The sequence below is a fragment of the Siphateles boraxobius genome, unplaced genomic scaffold (assembly GCF_051911475.1).
Source record: "Siphateles boraxobius isolate OS27281-9 unplaced genomic scaffold, OSU_SipBor_1 21, whole genome shotgun sequence".
Lineage (NCBI taxonomy): Eukaryota > Metazoa > Chordata > Actinopteri > Cypriniformes > Leuciscidae > Siphateles > Siphateles boraxobius.
Window position 1 is genome coordinate 2,397,886 of NW_027508822.1, and position 17,800 is coordinate 2,415,685.

At 49.9% G+C, this 17,800-nt stretch overlaps 2 protein-coding genes across 2 annotated transcripts in view; one reads left to right on the plus strand and one right to left on the minus strand.

The window, feature by feature from the left end:
• Positions 1-17,800, plus strand: part of LOC143746128 (uncharacterized) — a 188,177-nt gene that overhangs the window by 163,354 nt on the left and 7,023 nt on the right. The gene's annotated exons all lie outside the window — the stretch shown is intronic.
• The window catches only part of LOC143746073 (uncharacterized), a 326,821-nt gene that overhangs the window by 128,533 nt on the left and 180,488 nt on the right, over positions 1-17,800 (minus strand). The gene's annotated exons all lie outside the window — the stretch shown is intronic.

Here is a 17,800-nt window from a genome sequence, read left to right on the forward strand (position 1 = left end):
ATGTTTTAATTTTAATCTAGGGAATTTTAATGTTTGGTTTTATTAGAACAAGCCTGTGCTTGCTGTCTTGCTCTTGATTTTATGAAAGCTTTTAAGATAAATTACTTAGTGTAAATGCTATTGAGTCCAAATGCAATTTGAATAAAAGACCCACTGCTTACAAGTATATAAGTGGTATTAACATGATTTAAACTGACATGTGTTTCTGTTCTATAAAACAGGTCTTAAGTTTTTAGGGTGAAAAAGATTACAATGCAATTAATTCCAATGGCATTTAAGAGTAGCCTACAAATAGTTTTAAGCATATTAATCACAGACAGTTATTGTTATGTGGGGGTCCTTGGAAATTTTTCTCCGCTCTAAGGGGTCCCTAGGTGGTCCCAAAAAGTTTGAGAACCCCTGGTGTAGAAGAAGAAACTGTCTTTCACACAGACACGACAGAACATACAGACTTCATATTTAATTAGCAGTCTTTATGAGCTTTAATATTCACATCACTAGTCCGTATATCTATATCTGATTATTTGTACAGCCCTACTTTTGATTTATTCACCCCAAAATTCTGTGAAGTTCCATTTCATACAGTGAGTTCCATTAGTGACTGGATTCTGTGATTCCATCCTGTTTTCTGCATCTCGCTTCGGTAATCAAATGCTCTACATGGTATTTGCTATAATTAAGTGCTTTGTTCTAATCGCGATATTGAATAGTGTCTGTAAACCGCAAAAAGACTGTTTAAATATGAATTGCGTGTCTGTGTGTAGGCTAAGTGATGAATGAACGGCACAGGTGCACGCGCATTGTTTACTACAGTTATACAGCGCGTGTCTGTGCCGTTCATTCACTCTCGCACCTACATTAGTAAACATGTTATTTTTACATGAACACATCCAAACTATATTGCTATAGCCTACTAAGATGAGTAAAAATAGACTGAAATATGTTGAAATGAAATGTCTGTATAAGCAACAAACTGCAAATTAACATGTATTGCTAATATATCATGCACAATATGTTACAGACCAAATATGAATGTTTAGACAAGATTTTGTGATTAGTTTTGGATAGATTATAAAGTTTTGACTGTAAATAAAGACTACTGTCACATTAAATAGTTAAGCTTTTCTTCACCAATTTCTGCTCATATGTTAAATATACTATAGTATGATGTTTTGTCAAAAATAAAGTAGGTATATTAAATTATCAACTAAGATGTTATTATAGTGTTTGTTCCAATATTCAAACTAATGAATCCTTACCTTTTTTAATACGTATGATAAAATTGATACTTTTTACAAAGAAAGAATACTAAGAAATATTGTTAAAATTGTAATTGTTGTTGTAATTGTAACCTATTTGTAATTGGTTACAATTTCTAATTGTAAAATATGTATTTATAGATAATTTCTTTTGTCCTTGCGTTCTTTGGGACCCTGTGACACTCCTGTGTGAAAGGCTAATTAATATGCAGCTCATTATGTATGTGGCACATTATCCGACCTTTGTCTTCTCAGGTGTGAACACGCCTCCACGCATATTGCCTTTCCAAACAAAAGGTGTCTTATAAAATTTTATTCAATGAATTGTTTTGTGTAAATGATTAGGCAGGATGATTTTCAGATAATTTTGAAGCAAAAACTCTGGGCAACAATGCCCATTAGTCAAAAGTCTTGTGGACAGATATTTAGTATATGTTTTGTGGCCTTATTTCAGACACTTTAAGTTTTATTTTTTTAAATAACCATGCATAAACAATATTCTCTCAAAAATGCAAACATGTACATACATTTTGCTCACATATTATGGTAGCCCTGTTTGTGCTAAATAGAGTGTAATTACACCTTTGCTATTAACATGTTTATAAGCAGCTGAAAAAAGCACAAATGTCAGGGCATGTCAAAACATCTCAAGGACCCCAAAAACACCCTGGACCCCAGAGGGTTAAAGAAACATCAATCGTTAGATTTGTTAATACAATATAAAAGAGCACAAGTGATAGTTCGGGAAGAGAAACTCAATTATCAAATGTTTGGGGAATGATTAGAAGAATGAGTGGCATAAAAAGGAAATATGAAATACCAGTATTATGTCAAAATAGTAAAACGGCAATCAGTAATATAGATAAGGCAGAGATGATAGCACAGGTGAAGATTCAAAGTTCTGAAATTTTATCAGACAAAGCAAAACAAGAAAGGAATAATAAACTTGACCTAAATCCACATGTAACAATCAAAATGTAACGATCACCAGCTGGAGTGCCCTCCAGAGCCACCAGAGGGCGCTCCACAATAGACTATGATCACTTCCTCACAAACTACATTTCCCATACTCACTGCCTGGACTCATCATCACTGATCACATTCACCTGTACCTCTTTGTCACTGATTGTATTCACCTGTGTCTTGTCATCCTGCTAGTCTCAGTCTATTTATACCAGGTTCATTCATTCACTCACCGCGAAGTCTTGTTGTACTGTGTGTCTGCATTTCCGAGCGTTTTCCCGTGTTTGTTTTTCTGGTTTTGACTTTGGATTGCTCTTGGACTCTGATTATTGCTGCCTGCCCTGACCCTGGACTGTTTCACTGGACTCTGATTCTCTCTGCCTGCCTCGACCCTTTGCTTGTATCTGGTTTGTCTCTGCCTTGTCTCCGTTGCCCTGTTTTGCTGTTGTTGATCCCTGCCTGTTTGACTATTCTATAATAAAGCTGCATTTGGATCTTCACCTCCAAGTCTCGGAGCAGTTCATAACAGAAGACTTCGCCACACCAAGATCCAGCAGCGATGCCAACCATGGATACAGGTATACAAATCATGCGTCTCCGTCAGGGGAATCGGCCGATTGAGAAGTATGTTGAGGAGTTTATTGAACTGGCACATCTCACCTCAATGGACACAGTATGTCTTATGATCTTTTTTCGGGGAGGACTATCTGAACCGCTCAGTTCATTCATGCCCTTGCATGATCCTCACTGGACTTTAGAGCACTATATTAACCTGGCCCTTTTGTTGAGCGACTCATCGTTTACTGTGGGCGTGGTAGAGAAAGAGCTCCGTGAACCCACAGTATCTCCTCCTGCCGAGACCGGGTTCCTTCACATCTTCTCTACTGAACCTGAGGATCCTCGCGACACGCCAGTCAGCGGGTCTGACACTGGATCGGTCTATGGGCGTTCAGGGCTGATGTCCAGCTTGGCAGATTCCCCGCTAAGGTCTGTACGGTCTGCAAGGATCACCGTCCTGCCTGAATCTCGTCCCGCCGAACCAGTCCCAGAGCCTGTCCAGCCAGAGCCGGTCCAGCCAGAGCTTCACGTCAGCCACGTCCAGCCAGAGACGCTTCACATCACTTCTACAGAGCCAGTGTCTGAGGACAAGATGGCCGATCCAGAGTCGGTTCACGTCACTTCCTCCGAGCCAGTGTCTACGGACAAGATGGCCGAGCCAGAGACCGTTCACGTCACTTCCTCCGAGCCAGTGTCTACGGACAAGATGGCCGATTCAGAGACCGTTCACGTCACTTCCTCCGAGCTAGTGTCTACGGACAAGATGGCCACCTTCGAGCCAGTGTCTACGGACAAGATGGCCGATCCAGAGTCTGTTCACGTCACTTCCTCCGAGCCAGTGTCTACGGACAAGATGGCCGAACCAGAGACTGTTCACGTCACTTCCTCCGAGCCAGTGTCTACGGACAAGATGGCCGCCTCCAAGCCAGTGTCTACGGACAAGATGGCCGCCTCCGAGCCAGTGTCTACGGACAAGATGGCCGAGCCAGAGACCGTTCACGTCACTTCCTCCGAGCCAGTGTCTACGGACAAGATGGCCGATTCAGAGACCGTTCACGTCACTTCCTCCGAGCCAGTGTCTACGGACAAGATGGCCACCTTCGAGCCAGTGTCTACGGACAAGATGGCCGATTCAGAGACCGTTCACGTCACTTCCTCCGAGCTAGTGTCTACGGACAAGATGGCCACCTTCGAGCCAGTGTCTACGGACAAGATGGCCGATCCAGAGTCTGTTCACGTCACTTCCTCCGAGCCAGTGTCTACGGACAAGATGGCCGAACCAGAGACTGTTCACGTCACTTCCTCCGAGCCAGTGTCTATGGACAAGATGGCCGCCTCCAAGCCAGTGTCTACGGACAAGATGGCCGCCTCCGAGCCAGTGTCTACGGACAAGATGGCCGCCTCCGAGCCAGTGTCTACGGACAAGATGGCCGATTCAGAGACTGTTCACGTTACTTCTGCCGAGCCGGAGTCTGTTCCTGTTCCTGAGCCAGAGCCAGAGTCTGTTCCTGTTCCAGAGCCAGAGTCTATTCCTGTCCCAGTTCCTGAGCCGGTGCCTGTTCCTGCGCCGTGGCCGCCCGAAGGGTCTTCACCGCCGTGGCCGCCCGAGGGGTCTTCACCGCCGTGGCCGCCCGAAGGGTCTTCACCGCCATGGCCACCCGAAGGGTCTTCACCGCCATGGCCACCCGAAGGGTCTTCACCGCCCTGGCCGCCCGATGGACTGTCTGCTCCGCCCTGGCCACCCGATGGACTGTCTGCTCCGCCCTGGCCGCCCGATGGACTGTCTGCTCCGCCCTGGCCGCCCGATGGACTGTCTCCTCCGCCCTGGCCGCCCGATGGACTGTCTGCTCCGCCCTGGCTGCCCGATGGACTGTCTGCTCCGCCCTGGCCGCCTGATGGACTGTCTGCTCCGCCCTGGCCTTCCGTCCTGTCGCAGTCTCCAGGTCCTCTTCTGCTCCACGAACCTGGCCCTCCATCCCGCCTCCGGATCCGCCTCCATGCCACCACCCACCCGGACAGTTTTGGAGCGTCTGGAAGCCGCTCATTGGGGAGGGGGCTATGTAACGATCACCAGCTGGAGTGCCCTCCAGAGCCACCAGAGGGCGCTCCACAATAGACTATGATCACTTCCTCACAAACTACATTTCCCATACTCACTGCCTGGACTCATCATCACTGATCACATTCACCTGTACCTCTTTGTCACTGATTGTATTCACCTGTGTCTTGTCATCCTGCTAGTCTCAGTCTATTTATACCAGGTTCATTCATTCACTCACCGCGAAGTCTTGTTGTACTGTGTGTCTGCATTTCCGAGCGTTTTCCCGTGTTTGTTTTTCTGGTTTTGACTTTGGATTGCTCTTGGACTCTGATTATTGCTGCCTGCCCTGACCCTGGACTGTTTCACTGGACTCTGATTCTCTCTGCCTGCCTCGACCCTTTGCTTGTATCTGGTTTGTCTCTGCCTTGTCTCCGTTGCCCTGTTTTGCTGTTGTTGATCCCTGCCTGTTTGACTATTCTATAATAAAGCTGCATTTGGATCTTCACCTCCAAGTCTCGGAGCAGTTCATAACACAAAAGAGTTATGTTAGGAGATAATACAGATGTACCTTTTAATATGTTTGAATTAAAAAAAGCCTTTTTAAATGCACGGCAAACATCTGGAAAGACAATATTTGCCATACAATGTTAGCTCATATGGAAGATGGCTCACTCTCTGAAGTTTTAAGATTATTTAACAGAGTATGGGAAACAGGCAAAATCCCATCAGTATGGAAGCAATCAGTTATTGTACCGAGTCTAAAACATGGGAAAGATTCGTCAGACCCATCAAACTATGGGCCAATAGCCTTAACCTCTCAGTTGGGGTAAACAATGGAAAGGATGGTAACAGAGACTTGCATACGTTTTAGAAAGTAAAGGTTTGCTTTCACAATATCAAAGTGGATTTCGAAAATGAAGGAATCCTATGGATTCAATATTATGTCTAGAATCAGAGATTAGGAAAGCCCAGAAAAATAAAGAAATGGTAGTAGCTGTCTTTTTTGATATCGAAAATAAAATAAAACAAAAAAATTTGGGTATAGGGGGTAGAAGGGTTCTAGACTTCTTGGTTGGTAGAACAATAGAAATAAAGGTAGGTAAAGAGTATTCAAGTATGCACTTTGTAGAAAATGGAACACCGCAAGGTAGTGTATGTAGTCCATTGAAATGTAATATAATGATAAACGATATTTTTGAACAAGCTGAACATGGTATAGGGAAATCATTATATGCGGATGATGGGGCCCTCTGGATTAGGGGTAGAAATCTAGACTACATGCAAAAGAAAATGCAGGCAGCAGTTAAGACAGTAGAACAATGGTCAGATAAATGGGGTTCCCTTTCGTTGTCACTCCGAGTTACGTCGGATGACGATGAATGGGGTTTCGCTTAGAAAGCCTATCAACTTCGAGTATTACAAAACGAGCCAATGGCAAAGAAATGCCATGGGTCTGCGGAATTTGCATGGCGTAACTCCGCCCCACCTCGTGGGTATAAAAGGAGGAAGCCGGCAGCAAGCAGATATGTTTTCGCTTCGGAGCCAAGTGTATTCTTCTCTCCACAAGCCATCTCTGAATTGTCAGCTTTACAAACGAGTACCTCGAGTGTTGGTGTGACGGCGATCTACGGCGAGAGCGTGCCTCCTGCTGATCTGTTGCAGTGGTCTGCCAGTCGGTGCGTTTCTCCCCGGGTGCTTCAACACTTGAGTTTTCTCTCACTAAAAGAGCTTACACGTGGCACGTCTTTTTAAAGATGTCTCGCCCGTGTACTTCTGGTTGCGGCAGATTGGTATCGGACTCTGATGGGCACGAGCGTTGCATAGTATGTTTGGGCATTGATCATGCTAGAGCAGCGCTCGTGGATGACTCAAGTTCTCTCTGTGGGAACATGACCATCGCGTCATTACGGTCGAGACTCAGTGAACTCGCAAGAGTGAGAGTCCCCTCATCCACCCCCCGTCCTGCGGCTGGTGGCCAGGGTGACCTGAGGGTTACGGTCTGGAACAAGGCGCCGACTATGTGTCCGCGACCCCAGCCCCCCTCTTCAATGACGGTGCCCGCTAGTGAACTGCTGATTCCCGCGGGTCTACCCTCTGGTGGCCCGCGTGTTTCAGTTGAAGCTACAGAGGAAGATGCCATGTCTGTTGCAGCATCACTAGGCGGGTTTGACTCTTCTGGAAGTGAGGGCTCGTCACAGCTGCCACCTTCCGGTGTGCATACGGCTGTGCTCGAGTCTGATCCGGAGATGATGGCCATGCTTTCCCGGGCAGCCGCGAGCATCGGACTTGAGTGGAGGCCTCCACCCTGTCCTGAGCGCTCGCGGCTGGACGATTGGTTTTTGGGTAAGGCCGCCGACCCTCGTCCTCGGCAAACCCCAATACCTTTCTTCCCGGATGTGCATGATGAGATCTCGAAGTCCTGGAAGACCCCCCTGTCTTCTCGGGACCGCTCGCTGGTGTCATCCGCCTTTCCTCCCCTCGATGAGGCAGCTGCCCGTGGGTACACTGGGCTTCCCCCGGTTGAACGCTCTGTTGCCATGCAACTATGTCCTCAGAGTGCTTCTTCTCGGGGCGAGCCTAAGCACCCATCCAAAGCCTGTAGATTTTCGTCGACCCTGGTGGCGAAGTCTTACAGAGCGGCGGGACAGGCGGCTGCTTCACTGCATGCTATGGCCACTCTGCAGGTCTACCAGGCCCAGATGCTCAGAGACATGCACGAGGGTAGGACAAACCCAGGGCTCTTTGATGAGCTGCGCGCCGCGACCGACCTTGCTCTCCGGGCGACAAAGGTTACCGCGCGCTCCCTGGGTTTGGTGATGTCCACAGCTGTGGTCCAGGAGCGACATCTGTGGCTGAACCTGGCTGACATGCGGGACGCCGAGCGGACCCGTCTGCTTAACGCCCCCTTGTCCCAGGCCGGCCTCTTCGGCGGTGCAGTTGAAGACTTTGCCCAACAGTTTTCAACTGCCCAGAAACAGACCGAGGCCATCAGACACATTCTGCCCCGCCGGCCCGCTGCTGCCTCCACCTTGCCGGCCGGGCAGACGCCTCGACCTGTTTCCCGCCGAGGGCGCCCTCCTGCGGCTCCCGCCCGGACCACGCAGCAGCCTCCACCCAGGGCCGGTTGCGGAGGAAGCCGTAAGAAGGCGCCACAGCCCTTTCCTGCCCCGCCCCCCGCTAAACGCCGGGCCAAGCGGCGCTCCTGAGACGGGCTGCTCAGGGATGATGGTTGTTTCTCAGGAGGTGGTAGCAGGACCACTCCTTCCCCCGGTGGAGGGCCGGGGGAGAATCTTTTGTTCTCCACTCCCCGCTGCTCACCCACGGGTGGGCAGCACCCTAATGTGGTTAAAGACAGAAACAATCCCCTCTTCCCTGAGCTCACAGAGTTCTCGGGCGACACAGAGCACCGCCCACAAGCCGTGCTCTCCTCGCCCCCCTCTGTCCCAGAGGCGGTTGACACGGTGTGCCGTCCACGGACCGCTTCGCCCCTGTCCCCCTCTGTCGCCAGACCCCTGGCAGAGCAGGCCCCCGCGGGACGACCAGCCTGGTCCTCCCCTGGCCCCCTCTGCCAGGGCGCGGTTGCTAACTGTGCCCCCTCTCCGGGCCGCTATGCCGTCCACATCTGGGCCAGTTACTCCGCTTCGCTGCCCCTCCGGGGGGACGCCTGTGGCTCGCATGATGCCGCTGGTTCAGTTCCTGGGAGCCTGGCTAGAGCTTCCCCGTCTGTCCCACTGGATCGCGCGTACCGTCAGGCTCGTCTATGCGATTCAGTTCACACGGTCTCCTCCCCGCTTCAGGGGAGTCCGCTCCACTTTGGTCGGTGGCAATGCCCCTATCATGAGAGCAGAGATTGCCACCCTGCTGGCGAAGGGTGCAATCGAGACTGTCCCTCCAGCCGAGATGAGGTCCGGCTTCTACAGCCCCTACTTCATTGTCCCCAAGAAAACCGGTGGATTACGGCCAATCCTGGACTTGCGCGTGCTGAACCGCTCCCTTCACAGGATGTCGTTCAAGATGCTCACCGCCAAACGCGTTTTCGAATGCATACGGCCCCAGGATTGGTTTGCAGCGATCGACCTGAAGGACGCCTACTTTCATGTCTCCATTCTTCCTCGACACAGACCCTTCCTCCGGTTTGCTTTCGAGGGGCAGGCATACCAGTACGCGGTTCTCCCTTTCGGGCTAGCCCTGTCTCCTCGCATCTTCACGACGGTCGTCGAGGCGGCCCCTGTTCCCCTTTGAGAACAAGGGGTTCGCATCCTGAGTTATATCGACGACTGGCTGATCCTAGCTCACTCTCGAGATCAGGTTTGCGAACACAGGGACCTAGTGCTTCGGCACCTAGCTTGTCTGGGCCTTCGGGTCAACTGGGAGAAGAGCAAACTTTGCCCCGTGCAGAGGATCTCTTTTCTCGGTATGGACATCGACTCGGTCGCCATGTCCGCGCAGCTTACGAGCGAGCGCGCGCAGTCACTGCTGACTTGCCTAAGACAATTCGAGGGCAAGAGTGCGGTTCCACTGAAACTCTTTCAGAGGCTCCTGGGGCATATGGCATCTGCAGCCGCGGTCACGCCGCTCGGATTGCTTCATATGAGACCGCTTCAGCTTTGGCTTCGCGACCGAGTCCCGAGGTGGGCATGGCAACACGGCATGCTCCGAGTACCAGTTACTCCGACCTGCCGTCAGTTCTTCACCCCGTGGGCGAACCTCGGTTTTCTCAGGGCGGGTGTCCCCCTGGCTCGAGCTTCCCGGCATGTTGTTGTCTCAACAGATGCCTCCACCACGGGCTGGGGCGCCATGTGCAATGGACATGCTGCTGCGGGCTCCTGGACAGGACCCCAGCGGCTGTGGCATGTCAATTGCCTCGAGTTGTTGGCAGTACGCCTTGCCCTGCACCGCTTCCGGGCGTTGCTCAGGGGTCAACACGTACTAATCCGTTCAGACAATACCGCCACTGTAGCGTACATCAACCATCAAGGTGGTCTACGCTCCCGCCATATGTCTCAACTCGCTCGCCACCTCCTCCTAAGGAGTCAGAAGCATCTGAGGTTGCTTCGAGCTATCTTCGGAGCGCTGAACTGTGCAGCCGACGAGATCTCACGGCTTCAGCCCCTCCCTGGAGAATGGCGACTCCATCCCCAGTCGGTTCAGCTGATTTGGGACCAGTTCGGGGACGCGCAGATAGATCTGTTTGCCTCTCACGACTCGACCCATTGCGCCCAGTTTTATTCCCTGACCGAGGGTACGCTCGGCACGGATGCTCTGGCGCACAGCTGGCCGCAGGGCCGCAAGTATGCGTTTCCCCCAGTGAGCCTTCTTGCGCACACTTTGCGCAAGGTCAGGGAGGACGAGGAGCAGGTCATTCTGGTTGCCCCTTACTGGCCCAACCGGACCTGGTTCCCCGAACTAGTACTCCTCGCGACAGCACCTCCCTGGCCGATCCCTCTGAGGAAGAACCTTCTTTCTCAGGGACGGGGCACCCTATGGCAACCTCGTCCCGATCTTTGGAACCTCCACGTGTGGCTCCTGGATGGGACGAGGCAGGTTTGAGTACCCTACCACCAGCGGTGGTGGCTACCATCACTTCCGCTAGAGCGTCGTCCACGAGACACGTCTATGCGTTGAAGTGGAACCTCTTCGTCAACTGCTGCTCTTCTCACCGAGAAGACCCCCGGAGATGCTCGATCAGCGTTGTGCTTTCCTTCCTTCAACAGGGGCTGGAGCGAAGGCTGTCTCCCTCCACCCTGAAGGTCTATGTTGCCGCCATTGCCGGCATGACCTCATCGAAGGTAAGTCGGTGGGGAAGTACGACCTGGTCATCAGGTTCCGGAGAGGAGCAAGGAGACTAAATCCTCCTCGTCCTCCTCTCGTTCCCTCTTGGGACCTCTCAGTGGTTCTAACTGCCCTGAAGAGTGCTCCCTTTGAGCCCCTTCAATCAGTCGACCTTAAGTTCCTGTCTATGAAGACAGCGCTCCTGGTTGCACTGGCCTCCATCAAGAGGGTTGGGGACCTGCACGCATTCTCCGTTGACGAAGCGTGCCTGGAATTTGGGCCGGCTTCCTCTCACGTGATCCTGAGACCCCGGCCTGGATACGTGCCCAAGGTTCCTACCACTCCCTTTCGGGACCAGGTGGTGAACCTGCAAGCGCTGCCCTCGGAGGAGGCAGACCCAGCCTTGGCACTGCTCTGTCCAGTACGCGCTCTCCGCGCCTATGTAGACAGAACGCAGTGTTTCAGGACCTCAGACCAGCTCTTTGTCTGTTATGGTGGGAAGCTGAAGGGAAATGCTCTCTCCAAGCAAATGATTGTCTCACTGGATAGTGGACACCATTGCTTTGGCTTACCAGCAGCAAGGTCGACCGTGCCCCCTTGGTGTGACTGCCCACTCCACCCGGAGTATGGCGTCCTCTTGGGCTCTAGCGCATGGCGCCTCGCTAACAGACATCTGCAGAGCTGCAGGCTGGGCGACACCTAACACATTCGCCAGATTCTATAATCTCCCAGTGGAGCCTGTGTCCTCTCGTGTACTCGCTTCAACCAGCTAGTACCGGACCCGCTCAGGTGTCTTCGCTTTCTCGCCATTCCACTCCACGGACTGGATACGTGCGATATTTTCCTCAGGTGAGCTTTCCCGAAAGCCCTGAGCTCCTCCAGCACTCCTGACGTCGGCGCCAGTGTCTTGCCTGCGCGTCGGCTAGGTGCCTCCCGTGTGTACGGTCCCTCCTCTGAGCGACCCCCACATGTGTATTTCCACTGTAAGCCTCTCTGAGCATGTGTCTTTCCCTTGGCAAGCCACCTTGCCACCCCTGGGGTTGAAATATTCCACCTGCGGCTGGACACCCCAGTGTTTTCCATATGCTTCCTTCGGGTCATATGTGTATTCTCTAAGTCCCCCCCCTCCGGGTTGGCATTAATTGCATACTTCCCCTAAGCTTGGGATATGCTTCCCAGTGTACCTTGGTATTCTTGTGATAGATGGAGTCCTTTGTCCAGGCTGACAGGGATCTCGATTTACGCAGGGCACTGGAAGACAGCTGAGAAGGTGGCGTGATTAGACTGGTAACCCCATTCGTCGTCATCCGACGTAACTCGGAGTGACAACGAAAGGGAACGTCTACGGTTACGTATGTAACCCTCGTTCCCTGAGTAGGGAACGTAGACGTTACGTCTGCCTTTCACTTTCCGCTGTACCGCGGGGATCGCCTGAGCTCAGTCTTGGCTCCTCAGCGAAGAAACATATCTGCTTGCTGCCGGCTTCCTCCTTTTATACCCACGAGGTGGGGCGGAGTTACGCCATGCAAATTCCGCAGACCCATGGCATTTCTTTGCCATTGGCTCGTTTTGTAATACTCGAAGTTGATAGGCTTTCTAAGCGAAACCCCATTCGTCGTCATCCGACGTAACGTCTCCGTTCCCAACTCAGGGAACGAGGGTTACATACGTAACCGTAGACGTTTCAGGTTATCTACAATCAAATCTCAGATAATCTGTTTCTCTAAGCGACATAAACAAATTGAAATTATATGGTAAAGAACTTGAGCAAGTTAGAGTGATTAGATTTCTTGGAATGTTATTTGATGAAAAGCTTACATGGAGACAACACATAGATAAAATGAAAACAAAATGGAAGAAAATTCAAAATATATTGCGTTGCTTGTCAGGACGAGATTGGGGAGCAACTAGGTCTTCATTGCGAAATATATACTGGGCTCTTATGAGATCAACTTTTGATTATGGTTGTATTGCTTATATGGCGGTAGCTGAAACTAATCTTAAAAAACTAGATATAGAACAAGCACAAGCCCTAAGAATATGTAGCGGGGCTTTTAAAACATCTCCAGTTGCGGCAATTCAGGTTGAAATGGGAGAGATGACGTTGGGTATTAGAAGACTTAAGCTAATGCTAGCATATTAGGTAAACCTGCAAGGACATAATGAATCCCATCCTGCAAAGTCTATAGTACAGGAATGTTGGGAACATGGTAAATCTAATTTTAGGAGTTTTGGATGGATTGTGAATGAAAAAGCAAGGAAAATAGGTTTGAATAGTATACAATATTGTCCTACTGTCCCATATTCAAACATCCCTCCTTGGATTTGGTTTATAATGCCAATGATAGATTTACAAATAATATATTAATAATATAATAATTCAAAACAAATACCTGTCTGGTTTGTTGTAAAAAGATATTTAGAAAGTAATTTTCTTAATAAAATAATGATATTCACAGATGGTTCAAAGAACCCTAAAAATGGACATACAGGTGCTGCAGTGTAAATCCCACAAAATGGAAAATGCATTAAAAAAGAACAACAGATAATCTTTCAGTTTATACAGTAGAACTGGTAGCATTATATTGGGATTACAGTGGGTAGAGGAATATAATCAAATAAATGTTTTAGTTGCATCTGATAGTTTGTCTGCACTTAAAAGCATAAAGTCAGGGAAATCAAGCAGGCCGGATATGCTAATTGAAATATATACAATAATATACAGATTACATAATGAAGGTTTGAGTATATGGTTTGTTTGGGTTCCTGCACATGTTGGTGTGAAAGGAAATGAAGAAGTGGATATGTTGGCTAAACAATCCCTTAAATCACCAACAGTAGATTTGCTGATTGCATTAAGTAAAACTGAGGCTAAAGCAATCATAAAAGATCAAACTCAAAAAATATGTCAGGAATTTTGGGATATTAATGATACAGGAATACATTTGTATGGTATTCAAGGCTCATTTGGCATAAAAAGGGAGATGAGTAAAAATCAAAGTGAAGAAAGGGTTATTACTCGTCTCAGAATAGGACATACAGGGCTCAACAAGACACTTCATCTATTAGGTAGACATATAAATGGAATGTGTATATATTGCAATCAATTACCCCTTTTCCACCAAAAAAGAACGGGTTCGGAACTGGTGCTGGTTCAAAGTTGGTTCGGAGTTGGTTCAACTTGCGAACCTCCTCAGAACCTGTTTGTTTTTCCACTTCTAGAGCGCCCAGTGAACGACGTCGTTACGTCACTGTGTACGTCGCTTTACGTCTCAGCTAGAAACGCTTGCAAGTACAACATTACTTTGGGATTATCTCTAACTCGTGAACCAAGAAGGCTTTAAAAACAATTGAAATATGTAAGTCTTTTAATCTTTTCCTTTGATATGTAATCTTTTCTGATTAGTTATGTACACCTGTCTTGTCTTTTTTTTCTCTCCGTTTATTTGTTCTATTTTGTGACTGTTTTCTTCTTTGCTTACATAATGTTTTCAATAAAATTTTTTTTAAAAAAAGCTAGAAACGCTTGCGCCAATGTAACGATCACCAGCTGGAGTGCCCTCCAGAGCCACCAGAGGGCGCTCCACAATAGACTATGATCACTTCCTCACAAACTACATTTCCCATACTCACTGTCCGGACTCATCATCACTGATCACATTCACCTGTACCTCTTTGTCACTGATTGTATTCACCTGTGTCTTGTCATCCTGCTAGTCTCAGTCTATTTATACTAGGTTCATTCATTCACTCACCGCGAAGTCTTGTTGTACTGTGTGTCTGCATTTCCGAGCGTTTTCCCGTGTTTGTTTTTCTGGTTTTGACTTTGGATTGCTCTTGGACTCTGATTATTGCTGCCTGCCCTGACCCTGGACTGTTTCACTGGACTCTGATTCTCTCTGCCTGCCTCGACCCTTTGCTTGTATCTGGTTTGTCTCTGCCTTGTCTCCGTTGCCCTGTTTTGCTGTTGTTGATCCCTGCCTGTTTGACTATTCTATAATAAAGCTGCATTTGGATCTTCACCTCCAAGTCTCGGAGCAGTTCATAACAGAAGACTTCGCCACACCAAGATCCAGCAGCGATGCCAACCATGGATACAGGTATACAAATCATGCGTCTCCGTCAGGGGAATCGGCCGATTGAGAAGTATGTTGAGGAGTTTATTGAACTGGCACATCTCACCTCAATGGACACAGTATGTCTTATGATCTTTTTTCGGGGAGGACTATCTGAACCGCTCAGTTCATTCATGCCCTTGCATGATCCTCACTGGACTTTAGAGCACTATATTAACCTGGCCCTTTTGTTGAGCGACTCATCGTTTACTGTGGGCGTGGTAGAGAAAGAGCTCCGTGAACCCACAGTATCTCCTCCTGCCGAGACCGGGTTCCTTCACATCTTCTCTACTGAACCTGAGGATCCTCGCGACACGCCAGTCAGCGGGTCTGACACTGGATCGGTCTATGGGCGTTCAGGGCTGATGTCCAGCTTGGCAGATTCCCCGCTAAGGTCTGTACGGTCTGCAAGGATCACCGTCCTGCCTGAATCTCGTCCCGCCGAACCAGTCCCAGAGCCTGTCCAGCCAGAGCCTGTCCAGCCAGAGCCTGTCCAGCCTCGCCACGTCTCAGCAGAGCTTCCAGAGCCTCGCCACGTCTCAGCAGAGCTTCCAGAGCCTCGCCACGTCTCAGCAGAGCTTCCAGAGCCCAGCCACGTCCAGCCAGAGCTTCACGTCAGCCACGTCCAGCCAGAGCTTCACGTCAGCCACGTCCAGCCAGAGCTTCACGTCAGCCACGTCCAGCCAGAGCTTCACGTCAGCCACGTCCAGCCAGAGCTTCACGTCAGCCACGTCCAGCCAGAGACGCTTCACATCACTTCTACAGAGCCAGTGTCTACGGACAAGATGGCCGATCCAGAGTCGGTTCACGTCACTTCCTCCGAGCCAGTGTCTACGGACAAGATGGCCGAGCCAGAGACCGTTCACGTCACTTCCTCCGAGCCAGTGTCTACGGACAAGATGGCCGATTCAGAGACCGTTCACGTCACTTCCTCCGAGCCAGTGTCTACGGACAAGATGGCCACCTTCGAGCCAGTGTCTACGGACAAGATGGCCGATCCAGAGTCTGTTCACGTCACTTCCTCCGAGCCAGTGTCTACGGACAAGATGGCCGAACCAGAGACTGTTCACGTCACTTCCTCCGAGCCAGTGTCTACGGACAAGATGGCCGCCTCCAAGCCAGTGTCTACGGACAAGATGGCCGCCTCCGAGCCGGTGTCTACGGACAAGATGGCCGCCTCCGAGCCAGTGTCTACGGACAAGATGGCCGATTCAGAGACTGTTCACGTTACTTCTGCCGAGCCGGAGTCTGTTCCTGTTCCTGTTCCTGTTCCTGAGCCAGAGCCAGAGTCTGTTCCTGTTCCTGAGCCAGAGTCTGTTCCTGTCCCAGTTCCTGAGCCGGTGCCTGTTCCTGCGCCGTGGCCGCCCGAAGGGTCTTCACCGCCGTGGCCGCCCGAGGGGTCTTCACCGCCGTGGCCGCCCGAAGGGTTTTCACCGCCATGGCCACCCGAAGGGTCTTCACCGCCATGGCCACCCGAAGGGTCTTCACCGCCCTGGCCGCCCGAGGGGTCTTCACCGCCCTGGCCGCCCGATGGACTGTCTGCTCCGCCCTGGCCACCCGATGGACTGTCTGCTCCGCCCTGGCCGCCCGATGGACTGTCTGCTCCGCCCTGGCCGCCCGATGGACTGTCTGCTCCGCCCTGGCCGCCCGATGGACTGTCTGCTCCGCCCTGGCCGCCCGATGGACTGTCTGCTCCGCCCTGGCCGCCCGATGGACTGTCTGCTCCGCCCTGGCCTTCCGTCCTGTCGCAGTCTCCAGGTCCTCTTCTGCTCCACGAACCTGGCCCTCCATCCCGCCTCCGGATCCGCCTCCATGCCACCACCCACCCGGACAGTTTGGGAGCGTCTGGAAGCCGCTCATTGGGGAGGGGGCTGTGTAACGATCACCAGCTGGAGTGCCCTCCAGAGCCACCAGAGGGCGCTCCACAATAGACTATGATCACTTCCTCACAAACTACATTTCCCATACTCACTGCCTGGACTCATCATCACTGATCACATTCACCTGTACCTCTTTGTCACTGATTGTATTCACCTGTGTCTTGTCATCCTGCTAGTCTCAGTCTATTTATACTAGGTTCATTCATTCACTCACCGCGAAGTCTTGTTGTACTGTGTGTCTGCATTTCCGAGCGTTTTCCCGTGTTTGTTTTTCTGGTTTTGACTTTGGATTGCTCTTGGACTCTGATTATTGCTGCCTGCCCTGACCCTGGACTGTTTCACTGGACTCTGATTCTCTCTGCCTGCCTCGACCCTTTGCTTGTATCTGGTTTGTCTCTGCCTTGTCTCCGTTGCCCTGTTTTGCTGTTGTTGATCCCTGCCTGTTTGACTATTCTATAATAAAGCTGCATTTGGATCTTCACCTCCAAGTCTCGGAGCAGTTCATAACAGCCAACTTCAAGCATAACAATTACAATGGCGGACTACATCGTGTTTCTGCAAATGTTTCTCCTGGCTTTGCGGTCAGAAAAGATGTTTAGGACACATCTAAACCCGCCCCCAGCCCCCCAACGTAAGCATGACGTGCCAAAAGAACGGTTCTCTGGTTCTAGTCCAGCAAAAAGTTGGTGCCGCTTTGGAACCAGTTTTCCTGGCCGAGAACCGGTTCTTTGGCTGTCGAAACACAAAGAACTGGTTCGCGCGCAGGCACCGGCTCCGAACCGGCTCTCAAAACGCTTTGGTGGAAAAGGGGTAAATCAGAATCTGTCCAACATGTGATGATGGATTGTTTTGTATATGAAAAGGAAAGGAAAGAATTAAAAGAAGTACTTGAAAAATTAAAACTAAACTTCACTTTAAAAAAACATCCTTGGAACAGCATTGAGGGAAATACATATACAGTTAGTATAAAGGTTATTACCAATAATAATAATTATTATTATTATTATTATTATTATTATTATTTTCCCTATATTTTGCCAAATCTTCTGATCCACACTCCCGTTCAGTATGTGGCGGTAAAGCACCTAATAAGCTGGTTTGCCAACCGCCAATAAAACCATAAGAAGAAGACAGATGAAGAAGATGCAGAAACAAGCGTAATTATATGCATGTGTAAAATAACACGATCAGCAACATTTAACATCATATAAA